Source organism: Lissotriton vulgaris, unplaced genomic scaffold (genome assembly GCF_964263255.1).
Source record: "Lissotriton vulgaris unplaced genomic scaffold, aLisVul1.2 SCAFFOLD_520, whole genome shotgun sequence".
NCBI lineage: Eukaryota > Metazoa > Chordata > Amphibia > Caudata > Salamandridae > Lissotriton > Lissotriton vulgaris.
In genome coordinates this window covers 52,812-72,899 of record NW_028255828.1, presented here as the reverse complement: position 1 = coordinate 72,899, position 20,088 = coordinate 52,812, and the positions used below count along the sequence as shown (strand labels likewise).

At 43.0% G+C, this 20,088-nt stretch overlaps 1 pseudogene across 1 annotated transcript in view; it reads right to left on the bottom strand.

Annotated features, from left to right (window-relative positions):
* Positions 1–1,449: 1,449 nt before the first annotated feature.
* The window catches only part of LOC147658873 (uncharacterized), a 52,423-nt pseudogene continuing 33,784 nt past the window's right edge, over positions 1,450–20,088 (bottom strand). The window contains exon 2 of the transcript XR_015307440.1: positions 1,450–5,096. The product of XR_015307440.1 is annotated as an uncharacterized LOC147658873 (transcript). The remainder of the gene's footprint in view (positions 5,097–20,088) is intronic.

Genomic DNA, 20,088 nt, shown 5'->3' with positions numbered 1-20,088 from the left:
CGCCAACTACGATCGTCCAATCAAGCCCTCGCCGCTATTCCGTGCATCCACAGATCCACCATGGGAGGAAGATCCTTCTCCTACTTAGCGGCCAAGACCTGGAACTCTCTCCCCACCCACCTCCGCCTTACACAGAACCACCTGTCCTTCAGAAAGCAACTAAAAACTTGGATATTCGTCAAGTAAAGCACCTCCCTCCCTCAAGCGCCTTGAGACCCTCTGGGTGAGTAGTGCGCTATACAAATTTTGGAACTTGAACTTGAAGCTCTTTTATTCAAGTAAGATGGTAATAGGATATACAGGAGGAAACCCCACCAGGAGCAGGATGGTTACTGCTCAGCCCACTCTCTTCAACTGTCATTCCCCACACACACCAGGCACACTAACATTCTACTCACTCTGTCATCCAGCGTTCAACATTCCACGCAGACATCACATTCATACTGGCTGAGCAGCTAACAAGGAGATGACCCAAGGTACAACATATCCCCTTTCCTTCAATAGCAAAAAACACAATAATATACTACATAGCAATTTAAAAATAGCAAAAGATAAAACTTGCAAAATATTTTGAAAATAAGACCAGAATACCAAAGATAAGAGAAAGGAAGACTCAGTAAAAGAAAAGCAGCAAGGAAAGAGTGCAAAAGGGAAAATGAGAAAATATAGGAAGACTCATCCCCTTCCCTTGGGAACGATATAAAAATACAGAGATGGTAAAATGCAATAATACCAAAATGTGTAAATAATAATCAAGTGCAGAGTAGGCATAGCACAAGTGAGTACAGATAGATAAAAAGGCAAAGCTGATACTAAGCACAAAGATAACGTAGGGTGAAAACAGTGAAAAGGGTGTGCGCACACCCCGCACTGAAATAACATCTAGACTTAAAGTACCAGCAATTACAAGATCCACCCAATCAGGGGCTAATCTTGCTAACTCTGTACCACTAAATTTGTACTAAAATTGTTGTACAAATCATTAAAAGTAACAGAGACTTACTTGAATTGCTGTATATAACATTAAAACATTACAGTCTTACTTAAATGCTGTAAGAAACACTATAAATATTAATAAATACTACAGACTTACTGGAATGCTGTATAGCAGTCACTAAATTGCTGCACGAATTACAGACTTAATGGATGCTGTATAAATAACTATAAACATAGTGTAACAGTCTTACTAAAAATAACTGTAAGTCATTATCAACATAACAGCCTTACTAAAATTGCTGCTAATATCATTACAATGGAACATACTTAAAGAAATAGCTGGATGACTTGACGCAAACGTAGAAACTTAATTAAACAGCAGTATAAATCATTAGCATTAAAACGCTATCATTGTAAAACATACAATCCGCTAAGTAAACTGCTTATATCTTCATAAATAAATAAGTCTTCCTGAAAACGTTGCATAGATTAACCCAAATGATCAAAATAGCATTTAAATTGTTGCAAATCATTAAAATAAATCAACTTTACTTAAAATGTTGTAAAAATTATCATAAGCAGTACAGCTTTCAAATCAGTACAGTGTTTTAAAACAGTAGAAGCTCCAGGAAACCTTAGAACAGTCAATGAAGAACTAGAAAATAAATACCAATATAATCCAGTAGATGGCAGTATGACCTTGTTTAGTAGATCAAAAAACTGTTCAGGTTCATTCCTTTTCAATTTGTTATATGACTGTTACTTTGCCAAAAGATGGAGTTGTTCAAAGGAAGAAATCAATAAAAACACTTGTTTTTACCACTGAAGCCAAATAACTATTCCTTTTCAATAAATACAATATTTACCAGTGTGGCAGCTTGTCCTTTGTATCGCACAGAATACTTTAACACAAAATATTCCCAAAAACGATAAAACAAAAGAAAATAATGAATGCAAGAAGAAGCTCCGACCAAAGTTGCTAATCCAAAAAGATCTTCGTGGCTTTGTCATGGTGATGTTATCTAAAATGGCCACAACGTCGTTTTTACGTGCTTTCAGCTGAAAGTTGGGATCACAGGAATAACGTGAAGAACGAAGCAAATGCTGCAACCAGAAACGTGGGACACAATCGGCTCGAGAAGAGTGGAGGAATAGATAGCTCGAGCCTACTTTGAAGGTAACGACTTTTCATGTTGCTTCTCACAATTGAAATAAAGTAATTAAAACATCTTCCACAGAGGACTGAAATTATGCCCAAATCGTCATTTAAATATAGCAATAACGTTGTCAGTCACCGCAAATCTCTTTAAACAAACAATGTTTTGTATGCTCGAAAAGAGGCGAGAAATGAAGTACAAAGGCAGCTTCACTAAACTAAGTTTCCATTCCAGTTAGATGCTCATTTCTTTCATACTTAGTTGCTCGGCAATTTATTAGTTTGTTTCATGTAAATAAAACATGTGCTTTCATTTGCTCGAAAACACACAAACAGTTTGAAAACGATGTCACAATCCAGACCTGAGTGTTTTTTACGCACAGTTTCCATTTTTAAAACAACATCTGATTTCCTTTTCCTCGAGAACACACAGTTTAAAAACGATGTTTCAAGCCAGTAGCCATTTCCTTAACAGCTTTTCGCTCTCTACTAAATGTGATAACAGTTATTCATAAATCTTCCCAGTAGCTGTATTCATTCACAAAACTCTAAACGCTCTCACAGCTCCTTGTCAACTTGAGATCAGCAGTTCATATTTCATTTGTAATATCAGAGGGTTGCTCTCAGCATCAGCTTGGAGCTTCACTCCTCATCACAGTACCAGTTCAAATACGAGAAGCAACAAAACGTGGCACACTTCTCTGCTCATAACACCATAAAGATGACTTCACCTTGGACAAGTAAACTTATTCTGGCACTTATTTTAGAGCTTAGGGCGACCGATTTTGGGGTCACTGGTGGGGTTTTGTAGTGCCAGGTAGCTTAAACAAAAATTAAATCCCCGTCGCCAAAATGTTGTGAATAAAAGATGGATAGTCAAGTAGTTTCTTGAAGCTCTTTTGTTCAAGTAAGATGGTAATAGGATATACAGGAGGAAACCCCACCAGGAGCAGGATGGTTACTGCTCAGCCCACTCTCTTCAACTGTCATTCCCCACACATACCAGGCACACTAACATTCTACTCACTCTGTCATCCAGCATTCAACATTCCACGCAGACATCACATTCATACTGGCTGAGCAGCTAACAAGGAGACGACCCAAGGTACAACATATGGCTTCTCAGATGGGTCAACAGATGACCTTTTTGACTGAAAGCTTTAGAACATACCGAACATTTATATGGTTTCTCTCCAGTGTGAATCCGCTGATGTATCATCAGGTGTTTCTTTCTAATGAAAGCCTTCTCACATTGAGAACATTTATAAGGTTTCTCACCAGTGTGAATTCTCTGGTGTGTGGATAGGTCATCTTTTCTGCTAAAATGTTTTTGGCATTCAGAACATTCATATGGTTTCTCGCCGGTGTGAATTCTTTGATGTATTATTAGCTTGTCCTTCGTGATGAAACACTTGACACACTCAGAACATGTATGTGGTTTCTCTCCAGTGTGTGTTCTCTGATGTCGTATCAGATTTGTTTTTTGACGAAAATCCTTATTACATTCTGAACATCTATATAGTTTTTCCCCAGTGTGAATTCTCTCATGTGATGATAAATCAACCTTTTGCTTGAAAGTCTTGTCACATTCAGTGCATTTATATGGTTTTTCTGCAGTGTGAACCTTACAATGTTGCATTAGTTGAGGTTTGGTTTTGAAACCCTTGCCACACTCAGAACATTTGTAAGGAGTCTCAGAGCTGTGAGACATGTGATGCAGCTTTAAACTTCCTTTTCTACTGAAAGCCTTGTCACATTCAGAACATTTATATGGTTTCTCCCCTGTGTGGATTTTCAGATGAACTGAAAGACTACTCTTCAGCGTGAAAGCCGTGTCACATTCAGGACATATATATGGTTTCTCCCCTGTGTGGATGTTCAGATGTTTTCTCAGATATGCATTTTGACTGAAAGTCTTATTACATTCTGAACATCTATATGGTTTTTCCCCCATCTTGAATTCTCTCATGTGATAATAAATCACTCTTTTCATTGAAAGCCATGTCACATTCAGAAAATGTATATGGATTCTGAGTAGTGTTATTTCTGTGATGTAGTACTAGTTCACCCTTTTGATTTAAAGCCTTATCACATTCAGAACATTCACATGGTTTCTCACCAGTAGGAGTTTGTTGATCTATTTTCAGCTGTGCCTTTGTAATGAACGTCTGGTCACACTCACTGCATTTATATGGTCTTGGTTCAGTGTGGCCTGACTTTTGTCAAATGAGAGAGCCATTTGTGCAAAACCTTTACATTTGAGACAGTGAAATGTTTTTTCTTCTGTACGATTTTGTTGGCCCACCATCGAATGGCTTTTTCTAACAGATGGCTTGGTAAACATTGTAGATTTATTTTGTCTTAGTATGCTGAGATCTCCTTGATGTTTTCCTAATGGGTATTTATATAGAAAGCGCTGCCACATGTAGAGCAATTGTGCGCCTCCTCCATAATGCACACAATATGCTTAAATAAGGAATTCCTTGTAATAAAATGCTAGAGACACTGGGCTAATCTGTTTAGCTTCTCCTGTGTATGTCCAGGTTAGTACTTTCAAATTAGTTGCAGTTTACTTATACATATAGATGAAAAATAACCTCTCTACCTTTTGTATTCTTAGCAATAGTATTAGAACTGAAAAGTTGTTTTCCTGGAAATATTTATTACATGCTGTACATTTGTGTGGCCTTTCACCTTTGTGGGTCCCTTGATGGATTAGAGTTCCTTGGAATGTTAATTTGTAGTCATACTCATGAAATACTCCTTACTCCTTTGATGTGACGTACTATGTCAAATTCATGAGGCATCCATTGGGGTCTCCTACCAATTTTGGTTGTTTGCGCAAGGAGCACACATGGCTAGCAAGTACATAGAGATTCTTTAGTGGAATAAAGTCTCCAAAAACTGTTTCGTACTTTTCAGGGGGCTAGTGTCTCAAAAGTTAAATTGCAGTTCCTAGTGTCCACAATATTTCTCTATTGCTTTTTTTCTGGATTTCTTTCACCTACGGAACAAAAAAATATATAAAAGCATTAGCATTTTATGAGCCAAAAAACTAAAATATCAGCATTAAAAAAATCTATTTGTTTTCAAGGAATGCTTCTGTATGTTATAGTCACAACGCATTAGCATAGAACTAGTATTAACAATCTGGTGACCACAGTATTTTATTCATTTATGAACCAAAACATTTGCAAATTTGTAATGAGATCCAAAGCACATTGTTAGTCATCCACTAACAATGGTCACAACAGAAATTATTATGGACACTGAGATATATGTAACACATAATAAGAAACATAGGTACAATTGGTAATGATGAATGCTGACAAAATGGATTAAAACGAAAACCTGGATATCTAATCCAATAATTACGGCATGAATATAATAACATTATCGTTAAAAGGCGATATCCACAGAATACATTGAGATGAATAAGAAAGCTTCTAAGACATGTATTTATTCCAGTTATTTAGGAATACAGCAATACCAAATACAGTTTTCTAGTGCTAAAGAAGAGAACGCTGCAGCCAGAGGTTAAGGTTTTATTGGAGAAATTGTCAAGTTTTTAGAAGCTTTGTACAAACAAGTACATCGGGCATCGATCAGAGATATAAAGGAAGAGAATTCCACAGTTTGGCAACAGTGACTGAAAAGGCACACACACTTTTCTGGGATTTGCAATTGGAAGGCTGAAGAGGAACGAAGAGTTCAGGTTAAAGATTACGAACACAACTACTCCTTGATAAAAGTTTCCATGTATATTTTTGTGACAGATCGAATGTCCCAAAAGCACAACATAAAACTCAAACAATGATATGTGATCTAAATTGTGGAGCGTGGATATGCCAAAAACAAAGATATCTTCTAATCCATTGATCAGAGCTTTAAGTAACACAAAACCTAAGGGCCTGATCTAGTGTTTGGCAGTCGAACTACCAGTTGCCAAACTTAGAGATCACTGCCGGCCACACAGTTACAGTCAAGGTACTCAATGTTTGGTGGACAGCCGCTGTTGGTTCTGACTTTCATTCGCCAAAATTTACTTACGTTTTTATTTTTCAAAAAGTGGGAATATGTACTAAAAGATGTGAAATACTGGTAAATGTATTTGCAGATTATGGTTGGGAACTGAGGTAAAAGGAGCGTTTTGGGTGCCTTCATGAACAAAATAGGCTATGAGATACCCATCGTTCACAGTGCGCCCTTTCGCTGTACAGCTGCCGTCTAGACATAAGGAATACTTTGTTCAATTGCAAAATATATTCTAGTAGTATATTTATGTGCACAAATAATTGTGGTATACATGTCTAAATTACACTTTTTTGCTTACGTGGTGCAAATGGCAGAGTGGGCGTGCGGGAGTTCCTACCCCATCCAACTTTTTCCAACATGCTAGTGCAAGGTAATTCCTTTCCAAAGATAGGCTTTGGTGAGATGTGTGGGCATTTTAGGTTTTCTATCCACTCAATGGATGTACGGAGATGGGGTAGTGCTCACTTCAGAGCCTACAAGATTTCACATTTTAGACATCTGATCCATTTTGCGTCTAATAAAAAAAGACCTTAAACCAGAGTTTCAAAATCCAATGTGACCGAACTCAAATTGATTTAAAATGCTGGGTAATCACAGATTGTTGTTTAATAAAAAATGTATAAGTGTTGTTCCTCGAATTTGCATACAAATAAATGTGACTGCAGATGTGGAAATCGTTCCACCCTGGAGGCTGTAATCAGTGACAACCTCTGTTTGAATACTTTTGCCTGACATTGACTGCCACCAGGACACCTGTAATGCTTACTGGTAGAAAGGTGTGTGCCTTGAGGCATAGCCCATTCCCCAGTGCGGGAGAGTAACCAACTTCAAATGCTTATGTGCCCTGATTACTTGAGATGCTAACAGCGCTTGTTGTAATGAATGAAGATGGAAAGCTTGATCCATTGAAAGATTTTCGAGCAAACAAATGCTGCTCATACTGTATGTTTTAAGAACAAGAACACTAGATTGCAAAGAACTTGCTTTAAAATGACACTGAGCTTCTGGATAAAAATCATAACAGCAACTGAAAAGTGAAAAAAAATCTTATGTTGGACGTTTGCCTCTGTGCAGGTTGGATGGCCTTTTTACATAAGTTAAAAGATGTTAAATGGCTGCAGCATTGAATATACGGATTCTTTGCCACGGAGCATTCCTTGCTTTTAAGCATGTGTGCAGCGCGAATGTCAAAGTGACTCCAGTTTATTGAGAAGTAACTGAAGTCCATACCAATCTACAGATACTAACTAGTACAAGGGAATGAAAGCGACTGGTGGGAGTTGGGAGTGTCAGCTTTGGTCTGGGCCCTTTGTGATTCAGAGCTGCCTGGGACAGCACCCATTCGCACCTCTTCCTCAGCCACTGCCCTGACAATAGGAGCACTCACCTCGCATATCAACGAGATGGGGGAAGAGGATGTTTCATAGGAAGCTCTTCTCTCAGCAAGTGAAATGTTCTCCCCTTTCCAGCAATGGAGAAATTATCTTCTATTTCGTTCTGTGAGAAGCGGCATTTCAACACATTCACCTGCGACTTGGAAATAATTTTTAAAAATCGACTACAAGCCATTTCTGGGAGGAAGGGGGGGAAAATTGAGTGCATCCCTAGAAAACTACAAAGTCTCATCTCAAATCTGTAAATATTTTTTTTTTAAAAGGTCTCTAACTTGAACTGTGTTGGATGTGCCTGCGCTTTTTCGGTGATTTAAATTTTCTCTGTAAAGTGTTTTCATTATGGCCCGTGCGTGATTTCTGAGAACAGAGTTGTATACAGCAAGCCTCTCCTTCTTACATTTCTTAAATAAGGAGTCTGGTATATAAATGCAGGGCTGTTAAAAAGTAGCATATGAAATCCTAGTTTTATTGTTTACATTCTCGAATTTGTAGTGTAGCTTTTATGAGTGGAAATGCAGGACTGCCTCGGGAAGCAAACAAGGCTAGGGCAGCGCCTGGTATTGGATAAATTAAACTCTGATAATCAACATAACCCTCAGTTTAGGATTCCAGTACCAGCAGCATGTACTATGCTGCAGTTACAGAGAAATATGTTGTGCTCATTTTGCATTTTTTTGGGTTTGAATAGATTGAAAATGACAATGCAATGTGGGTTAAATTATCCCGCAATCTGCATACAAACTTTGCTTGCCTGCTTGTAACCTTTGTAAAGCTTTGCTCGAACAATGCATATGTAAATTATACTTCTGCATTGATTTATAGATTTCTACGAAAATGGAAATTTGTAAAAAAAATAATTTGTGTAGGCATCATTTCCCTTAAAAGTGCTATTGAAGCAGGTTTTCAGTTAGTCCATTCATCGTTTAAAAGTACGGCTACGTTTTGACAGCCTTTGGAAAGAGTCAACGGACTCTTGCTCGCAACTTTCCCGGATTAGTTTAAAGAGGTTATTAAAATACAGCAGAATGAGTTTCAAGGCGCTGGGGGATGGGAGAGATGTCCTTTTAATCAGGCAGTGCAGGCCTTTGTGTTTAGTCCTTGACCTGCGGGCTGGAAAGTGACCACGATTTGCAGGTGTTAACACCTGCGTGATTGCTCTTTAAAGTAACCTGGAAGGAACCCTTTGAGTTGTTCAGGCAGTGCTCTTCTCTCCTAGGCTTGTGCTGAGTTGAAGGGAAGGTTTAATCGCATGATTTTGAAAACCTATACGTTGGAGCACCAACAATTAAGCTGTTTAAAATAAACTGTGGTTTGATGTATTTACGACAGAAAGTTAGGCAGCCCACTGAAAATAGCTGTTCGAGAATTTCCTTCTCTTTAGACCGAGCAGAAACAACATTCTATGAAGTAGATTTTCAAATATTTTGCAATGGATTAGCGTCATAAAAGTGATGCTAACAGAACATAATGTTTTATTACCAATTTACTTTCCAGAGTAAAACAAGAAAGAGAGAGAGAGGGGGTAGAGGAGCATGGCTTAAAGCCAGATGGCCTGTGCACGTTCACACGAGCGTGACCGCACGCTGATGGGCGGCAAAAGGCTTTGGTAGCACTTTTAAAAGCCAGTTTCTAAATGTCTCGCAGAGCAGCGCAAGCGCTGGCTCTAGCGAGACCTAAAAAATAAGCACAGCTTTAGTTGTTGCCTCTACAGAAGCTTTTATCATATACTGCAACCTTCTGTGGGATCCCTAATTGTATACCTTCCTTGGTGTTGGTGAAATAGGAATAGTATTTTTGGAGGTTTCCACTTTACACTCAAAAATGACATGTTGCTCATGATACAACTAGTAATGACTCAATTCCCTTCAACTGCTCTAATATCTGAAAAACGTCATTAAAGGGAGCTGAACCATGTACTGAGCAAGTGCAGAAATCTCTCAACACCTATAAGGCCATAAGCTGCAAGGGATTGCCTCTGGTGTGACATAGGCAAGCCTGTCTGTGCTTGTACGCCCCTAATCACCGCCTGAAATGCTGCTTCTTTCCTATATGGTAAGCTGGCTTTTCTTACTTACCTCTGAGCAACTGCATTCATTGGCAAACGCTGTTTGGACACGCTCATTCTCAGATGACCGGGTCCTATTTACTTTCCCCACCATCTGCTCAGCATCATATTTTCAAAACATTGAACACCAACACACTATCCACATACCTGAAAATTGTAATATCATAACAACCAATACATCACATGGGAGACATGGTCGCCATTACCCACTGTTCGGACCTTCAAATCCTGCCCTCCTCATACCCAGACTCTCTACTTCAGGAAGGCCTGGCAAGTTCATTATACTGGAATCATAATTCTGTGCAACAAATTCTGCCATATCGCCAATATAACATTGTAATTTCCAAGCTCCATAGACTATACCGGCAACTAAACATTGCTTTTTCCAAGCTCCATGATTTACAAGTCTTCCTCTGTAAATTGGTCATCAATAAAGACATCAATATTGCGCTTCAGGACTTTAATTTGTGGTTTGAAAACCCATCACGTCTGTCTGAAATCTTCTACTCCACTCTATAGACAGACTTAAACTTCAATTTCAACAACCCTCACATTGGGCGTTTGTATGGTATAGAGGTAGCGTTTTGTAGCATTTATGCGCCAAATGTGGACCTGGCACGTTTCCTAGATAGGATTTCTGGAGTGTTAGCACATTCTTTGGCAGGCCCAATAGTGATGGGTGGGGACTTTAATTCAATAGCAGACCCCTTACGGCACAGCTTTCCAAACTTTTCATGTTGGTGACACACCCTTTTGTGAAATTTTTTTTAGAGACACGGTAACGTGCCCGAATGGTGGGTTCTGGCGCCACACCCCACACACACCCACCCCACCCCACACACAAACCCACACACACCACCCAACAGATACACCACTCCACACACACAACCCCACACATCCAACACTTAACCCCACACACACACCCCACCACACCCCCACACACACACACACCCCACACACACAGAGGTCCGGATTCACAGAACTAACTTGAGACAAAATCCTACGTTTCGCCTTTGGAGAAGTTAGAGCTATTGGCATTGTAAATGACAACATTTTTATTTATGTGTTGGTTTTGAATACAGATAAATAAATGGCATTGTCATTTACATTGCCAATAGCTTAATCTCTCGCAAATGTGAGAACGATTGTACCCTACGGACGAGCTCAGCATACAGCAATTACTACCACACACACACACCCAGAACCACACACACACACACACACACCCAGAGCCAGCCATACACACCAGGAGCCAGCCACACCCAGAGCCCCACACACACACCCAGAGCCCCCCCCCACACACAACCAGAGCAGTCACACACACACACACTGGAGCAGTCACACACACACACACACACACACACACTGGAGCAGTCACACACACACTGGAGCAGTCACATACACACACACACACACTGAAGCAGTCATACACACACACACACTCTCTGGAGCAGTCACATACACACACACTCTGGAGCAGTCACATACACACACACACTCTGGAGCAGTCACATACACACACACCCTGGAGCAGTCACACACACACACACACACACACACACACACTCTGGAGCAGTCACATGCATGCGCACACTGGAGCAGTCACACACGCACACACTGGAGAAGTCACACACGCACACACTGGAGAAGTCACACCCGCACACACACACTGGAGCAGTCACACACACATACACACACACTGGAGCAGTTACACACACACACACACTCTGGAGCAGTCACACACACTCTGGAGCAGTCACACACACACACACACACTTGAGCAGTCACACACACACACACTGGAGCAGTCACACACACACTCTGGAGCAGTCACACACACACTCTGGAGCAGTCACATACACACACTGGAGCAGTCACACACACTCAGGATCAGTCACATACACACACACACTGGAGCAGTCACACACGCACACATTCTGGAGCAGTCACACACACACACACACACACTGGAGCAGTCACACACACACACACACTGGAGCAGTCACACACACACACACACACTGGAGCAGTCACACACACAGGAGCAGTCACACACACAGGAGCAGTCACACACACACTGGAGCAGTCACACACACACTGGAGCAGTCACACACACACACACACACTGGAGCAGTCACACACACACACACTCTGGAGCAGTCACATACACACACACACACACACTGGAGCAGACAGAAACAGGGGGCTTGGAGAAGGTTCATGATGGATGGACTGAGGCATCAGGCAGTAGTTGGGGGGAATCTGTTAGTGAAGGTTGAAAGTGATCACTGCCCCATGTCTTGTGCCCGCCAGGTCGTCCACCAGCCTCTGCAGTGTGCATGTTGACGTGCATACATCTAGGAGCCTATATCGCTGCCGGACTGTGCCGTCTCCTCGGCACGCCGGTGGTGATGCTCCATGGTTGGCCTTTTCTGCTCAGTAAACAGGCTCCACGGGAGGGGGCCGGAGAGGTGTGTGGCTCGCTGCCGGAGTGTGCTTGTAATTGCCGAGCCTCCTGCCTGCCTGCTCTGAGAGCCAAGCCAATCCAAGCCAAGAGAGCCAATTCGTTGGCTTGCCCGCCTGGTTAATGGTTCAGTGTACCCACCTCAATCGGCACTACGTTCAACTCTGGAGATAAGTAAGAGCCAGTCTGTCGTTCCACTTCCATACAACACGGCTCTTCTTTAGCGGATGAGATGGCGAAATGAATGCCACTCCTTTCTGCGGTGGTCGGTGGCTTCTGTATGCGCTTTGGCAAGGACACCGCAGCATTCGGTCACCTCAGATTGAGTCAGGGTACCACTAAATAAATGAAGTGGTAAAACATAGCTTGCTTAAAATAATGATATATATGTATACTGTTTTGTAAAGTGTAGTACTAAATCTGTGAACACATTTTTAAAAAAATCTGATTAGTATTAAATATTGGTTGCTAGGGACTGGAAGTATTCCACAAGCAATTACCAACAGTCTGATTCACACAGAGAAAACAAAGACTCTGCTGGTTCATCGGGACGCCATTGAAGAACTCAGTCAGCAGAAGGGATCATTCACTCAGAGCCAAGACGATGAGCCCACCACGGTGAGGGAACTGGGATTCATCGGACACACAGACTTAGTACAGAATATCTGCTTTTTCAGAACAGATATTTTACGGAACATAAAACTACTCAAACGATTCCAGTCTGCATCAATTTGTTTAGGAAAAAACATGTTGTGCCTGCAGCCACTGTATAGTTGCTTCGCAAGCTGGACATCACAGATGTCAAGTTAGTATTTGCCACCGAGTTAGCTATCGGTTTGTCATGCTGGGTTTTAAACAAGAAATGTGCAACTGACGCAGCATCTCAGCGGCACGTGCATTAATCAATTGATGGTAACTCAGCAGCTTAGACAACAACAAAAAATACAGTAGGAACTTTACTGGGTAGAGCGCTTATATCTTGCGCACGTAATAGATCGGTCCTTAAAAAACAGACATACTGAACTAGATTAAGAACTGTGCTTTTTTGTGGCCATTTATATCATTCTCAAATGTAATCAAGGCAACGTGAGTTATGGCGTGAAAACCCACCCTGACCTACAAAATGCATTACCATCTTCCACTGCGTCAGAGATATAATGTAGGCATGAACTATTATTTATAATTGGTTTCAATGTAATTCCTTACATCTGAACACATCACAAAAAGAATCCATGTGGGCTGTCGTCTGTGTGCTCGTAGTGTTCTCTGTGTGAGCAGAAGCCCTGGTTTGATATGCTCTCCGTGTGTGCCTGAAGTGACGCTCGTCTCTCCGTTCCCTATGACAAAGGCCCTGACGCACGGGCCTCGGGGGCAAAGCCTGTTAAAGAGCAGGCAGGGAGGACGTTCTGCTCAGTGACGGTCTCCTTCCTAAAAGAAAGACATGTCTAAAGCCTTTATTAGATCAGGAACTGAGGAAATGGTTTGTGCTTATATTAGATCAGGAAACAAACGTGATAACGCATGTGAAGGAGGAAAAGCTGAAGATGACCATACGGCCCGACTCTACAAACGAAAACAAAGAACACGAGAACACTGAAATCTGCACTGACTTGGACTTATTTGAAGCCCTCTGCGCTTTAAAAATAAAACTTCAAAAATAAGCATCACGGCACACGGACATCGGGAGGCACAAGGACAGCGGGAGGGGTGCGGGCAGGCACACGGACAGTGGGAGGGGGGCGGGAACGGGGACAAGAAACACATGTCTAAAGCCTTTATTAGATCAGGAATTGAGGAAATGGTTTGTGCTTATATTAGATCAGAAAAACAAACGTGATAACGCATGTCAAGGAGGAAAAGCTGAAGATGACCATACGGCCCGACTCTACAAACGAAAACAAAGATAAGCACACGCACAAGATCATTCAAACATTTCGCCATTACCAGGACAACAGCACCTCAGTGAGTAACATGCACACGCAGATGTCACACAACTATAAAAAGCGTTCAGCACTCAGTGGGACATCTGCAACTCGGAGAAAGGATCTGGTCGTTTCCAGAACCAACAGGTTTTGTGTGAACGTTGCCACGAGAACACTGAAATCTGCACTTGGACTTATTTGAAGCCCTCTGCGCTTTTAAAAATAAAACTTTGAAAATAAGCATCACGGCACACGGACAGCGGGAGGCACACGGACAGCGGGAGGGGGGGGCAGGAACGGGAAGACTGACAGCGGGAGGGGGGGGGGGGGGGAACGAACGGGCACACGGAAAGCACTCACCTGGACCTGGACTTCCTCCGGCGGCGGTCGGCCGCGGAATGACGAAAACAAACCTGGACGCCCCAAAAAAAATAAACCCTGCCCACGGCCGCGGTGACGATGTGGAGAGGGAAGAAATCGCGGGAACGCCCACGAATCTGGTCCGGCCATGATGGACAGATCTCTGTTCCAATGGCTAGCCTCCATTTATGGAGCTAGCCAATGGAACAGAGGAGCGGATTCCCAAGCACATATTATTCTCATTAGGTTTTCACCTGCGCCGAAAAGCTGCGCAGAGCGCAGCCTTCGGCGAGGCAAAACCTAAAAAGGAGGAAACAGAAAGACAAGCATTCTAATTCCGGTGCAGAAGATCCACAGAGCCACTGCTCTCTGTCATGGAAAAGTATTCAATGGAGCTCCCAACATTTAATGTTCTAATCAAAGGTTTACCCTGTTGGACGTGGGGATGAGGATCAGTGTAGAGTTGTTACATGCTCTGAGAGGGATGAATATAGAGAGGAGGCACATTGTGTCAGTGTTAAGATTATCACAAACAGAAGAGAGCATTAGTAAATAAATGTCTGACTCAATATGCATAGTTTGCTTGTGTTTTATGGCAGGCTTGCATCAGCAATATGAAAGGGGGACATCAAACACTGGCTAATACATTTGCCATTAAACAGCGTGCACAACCTTCCGATATATTTGGGGTAGCCTCAAAAGCCCACGTACTCACATTATACGACAAGTAAATTAAAGCCTGGTATGCCAGGCTGTGCCTCATATGCCAAGGACATCAGTACATGTCAGGGGCTGCCACCACAAGCCCTCATGCACTGTGAAGCCATTGTTTGACAGGCATATCCTCATATTCATAGGTGCAGCACATCTTCACATGCCCAGGTGGCTTCATATGAAAGAAAGAACTTTATGCTGAACGACAAGGGATAGGCCTATATACAGCTAGATTAACTGCAAGGCATACCCTCACATACTAGGTACACCTACACACCGAGGTACTGTCATCTTATGTTGGGTTCCGCTATCACACTGAGGTACAGCATTGTTTACTGTGTTCCGATACATATGCTGGTTATAGAATCATCTGCCTGCTGCAGCATCCTATTTTAAGGTACAGTGACCCTATGTCAGGTTCAGATGTCGTACAGTTGGGTACATCCTCATATTTTGTGCATAACATGCCAAATATAACTTAATATAAAAGGTACAGTTATTATAAGGCTGAGCACAGCCTTTGTAAACTGAAGTACAGCACTCTTAAGTCAAAACTCTAAGTGCCTCTGCAATCTTGTATGCTAAGTATAGCTTCATAAGCCATGAACCAACATATGGTAAATTACTTCCATGCTATGCTATGCTAGAGACTGAAATAATATACCTAGCTACAACTATAAGTGCCTGGGGATAGCATCAAACTTCTAGGCGCAGCCTACATTGCCCATGAATCACTACGATATAATGATACAGCTCCACAGGCCCCGGTTCAGCCATTTACCCTAATTATATTAGTGCTGTATATTTTTTTAGAAAACTTATATGTACAATAATTCAACCAAGCAAAAGCTTTCTAATTTAATAAGTTAGGCTGCACAAAGGTGAGCTACCCAGAGGTAAATGGAGAGCTACAATGGCTCACGAGCTACTGGTTGGAAACCCCTGAGCCATTACATGCCAGGTGCATCCTCAGCTGCCCTTACACCGCCTTCATAGGTGAAAAATACCAATTGTGTGTGGCAGTTTCATATGCCAACGAAATGATGACATTTTATAGGGTGCATGCCATGCTGTACCTCAAATGATCAATCGGTACTATAATTATCAGCAAAGAACAGATCTGTACACCAAGGTACCTTGCATTCATTCATGCAGGACGACATTGAACCATCAAAATAAAAACTACCACTCACTAAAGCATCAAAGAAAAATTGTGAAGGGTATCTGGTCACAGGATATGCATAATATACGGTTTGCAAAGAAGCCTTCTCCAACTGAACCTTCAAATTATTCCCTCTCCTTAAATCTTGCTACCAAAAATATCCCTTTCTCTGCAGATATTAACTTTTCCCACTCCTCGCCATACCACTGTTCATGTTACCAATATTCTTTAGTTCTACATTTCAGGTCCTAAACAGTTATGCATCGATGTTTGGCTGCTGTAATCCGAAGTTAATTGAAGATATATGTATTGTTTGAGCACGGAGGTTGGATAACATGCAGGGGGAAGGAACTACAAGCAAAAGGTTTGGTGGGGAAAAAAAAGTATAAAGATACATGATACCGAAGCAGGAACAGCTAAGAGACTGGTGAAAATCAGGATAGAGTAGGTAGATAAAAAAGCATTTTGCAGGATTTGGGAGCACCTGCACGAGCTGCCTCCTGTGTCTCAATGTTTTAATCCTGCTAGAGCACACTGGCATCAAAGGTAAAGCTGCAGTTTTGGCCGACCTTAAATTCAGTCTTACCCAAATGTGTTTCTGCTGGAAGCTATATAAGAGAGACTACCTGTCCACCCACACACCCTGGAAATCCCCGAAAAGAGAACTACTACTGTGCAAACATCACATAGAAGAGATCCGCTTGTGTACCACTCAAAAGCGCCACAATAAATGCAGAAGGGGTCCTAAAGAGACCTACTCTCACAGTTGAAAGGCTCTAAAGAAGAGACCATATTTTGCACTGCTTACATTTCGTGCACACTATAGCTTGCCACATATGACGCTCACTAACAGACAACCCTTGGTCTTAACAGAGACAGAAGCACGCAAACACATATTGTCCAACTCTTCTAAAAGAAGATACACCCCCAACACACAATGCCAAGTCTTTGGGGAGGGAACTCACTCACACTATCCAAAGACCCTAGAGAAGAAACAGTTACACACTGACACAATATCCTACATAGGATTCACTCAAACACAACAAAGATTTTGAAGACAAAACTAATAGACCAATGAGAGGAGTGTTGGGAGTCACACTACAGATAAACAGCTCAAGTTTCCAATTATCTAGGCCTTGGAAAAACAGTACACAGCTTGTTAACTCAAACGTCTTTCAGGGGGCACTCAGGCAGAAATCTAAAGCAGCGAGTCCCACAAAAGATACAGAAAAACAAAGTATTGTTTAAACATCAACTTTTGCCTAAGATGCTAAACAACTTACCAGTAACACCCGCTGCTTGGATGTTCACTGCATGGGCGTCACACTCAAAAGCACTCAGGAAAGGAAACTAACAAGCTATGCAGAAGTCTGACGACTGCCAAAGGAATGGGAGGGGCGAGGCAAACAGACTGAAAGAGTTTAGGAATAAGAAGAGGACAGAAGAGAGAATGAGGCGCAAATACCCACCATTTTAAAACCATACCTCGCAGTTGAGAGTCCTTAGTAAGAACGTGTACCAGCTAAGTACTTGGGCAAAACCATGAACCAGCTAATTCCACATCAAAACACGGGTCAGGTGAGACCAATACACTAGATAAACGATGTAAAATCATAATCCTCCACGAGCTATCCATGTGCATAAGAACAACTGAGCAGATAAACCGAAAGCTCGGGACCCAGGACGGCAGATTACCCCTATGAGGGTAGAACCATGGCTCAGACAAACAAGTGTAAATCAGTATCATGGGCCGGCTTCCCACGGAGTAAGAACCACGGGGTCTCTAAATACCATGGTGCAGCTAGGCACTGCTGGTCCGCATCATGGGACAGACACAGTATAACAAAACCATGGGTTGGTTACGTCATGGGTTGGGTGTACCTATAGGGTTTACCCAATCCATTTAAGGGATTTCTATGTCAGCCATGTGCGTTCTAGGGGTCAGAACCACGAGGAAGCAAAACACCAAAGGTCATCTCTCCTGCTCAGGTCAAGCTCATGGGCCAGAATCAGAACTATAAATAAAACAATCCCATGCGAGTCACAGCCATCAGTCAGTTAAACCCGCAGCTCGCCCTGTGGGTTATAAGTATAGCCTACTCAACCCCATGAGAGCCATAATTACTGCCAGTCAAAACCACCGGGCAGCTGGCCCGCTCCCAGGAGTTTATCAAACTTAACGCTGCGGGTCAGAACTTAAGACAGGCTGACTAGCTCCTCTCTCCGACAGTCGGTGCTCCCGGACATACCTCGAAGTCCCGGACCAAAACCCAAGCCCAAGCCCAAGCCCCAGCCCCAGCCCGCCCCCCCCGCCTCGGTTACGGGCGCCTTCCTCATACCGGGCACACGGAATCACTGGGGTGCCCTCATACGCGCGCGGGGGTAGGCATCACTGCCGAAGCTGCAGACCTGAGCCAGCCAGCGAGGCAGGCAGCAGAGACACGGCGCATGCGCAGGAGAGGGGAATTCGACGCGCTGTGTGCGCATGCGCGGACGGAGGCATCAGTCCTATGGGAATATAACTAGTTCAGAAAGGAGAGCGGATAAAAGTTTGTGGATAGGAAGAGAGGGAAGAAAAGAGGGCGAAAGTTAAGAAAGAATATTGAGTAGACACTGAAGATAATACAGGGAAAGGGTACTGAAAAGGAGGGAGAAAAGAAGAGGGAATGTTAAAGGTGGACCAAAGTGGATAAACAAGCCGAGCAACCTCGCAAAATGCATTTGAGGACACATACACTTGTACCAGAATGTGTGGCACGGCGGCAGCCACCTTACCAAAAGCACAGCGTCCTGTAGGGATTCGGGGGCGTGCTCTCCCCTTCCCATTGGCTGGAAGGTAAAATTCCAGCCAATGGGAAGAGGAGAGGGCGTGACTTAAAAAAGACACGGAAACGCCCCCGAATCGCGTCAAGGCGGGCCCTGAACTCAGTGACGCTCCTCTCCTCCAATGGCTGGCCAGCATTTACGAGGCCAGCCAATGAGGAAGAGGGGCGTGTTCAGGCCCCCTTACTACTAACAAAAGATTTCGGCTCCGCCCACCCACTGCTTACGCAGTGGGACGGTAGCCGAAACCTAAAAACCTTAGAAATTCAGGGAAAAAAACAATGGTTACCAGGGCTTTATAGTAAGGCTGACATTTCACTCGTACGAAATCAGGGCTGACATTTCACTCGTAAAAAAACAGAGAAATTCAGCAGTTATAGTTAGCTGAGCTTACTATAACTCATGCCCCGGCAATGCACTGCTTATGACCTCACATATTACACCACTCAGACATGGTCAGTGACATCACTGAATTTCTCTGGTTTTGTACCAGTAAAATGTCAGCCTAACTATAACGTCCCTGTAACCTTTGGTTTTTTCGATATATATATATCCATATCTATATACCGTATTTTCCGGCGTATAAGACGACCTTTTAACCCCTTAAAATTTTCTGAAAAGTTGGGGGTCGTCTTATACGCCGGATACAAAATTAGACTGTTTGTTTTCGTGGTTTTTTTCAACAGCGCGGACTACTCCTGAAGGTTCTCGCGCTTCTGGCCCAGCCGGAGGTGGGGGAGGGTGGCTCTAATCCAGCCGGAGGTGGGGGAGGGTGGCTCTAATCCGCCCGCCAGCCACAGAGGTGAAGAGTTGAAGAGCATTGCATCCTGGGGGCTCCCGCGCACAATTGGCTTTCAAGCCGCAACTTCGCTCCAACTTCGCCCCTACTGCCTGGTGGGTAACCCCGAGGCCTCCCGCAGAAATTGGCAGCCATAATGCCGGAGGATTCCCGCCGGAGCATTGCATCGGTGGACAACGCTGAGGATCCGCGATAGCATCCACGGAGTCGGAGGACGCCGCCGGGCACTGGAGCTGCTTCACTACGGTAAGCTGAGCG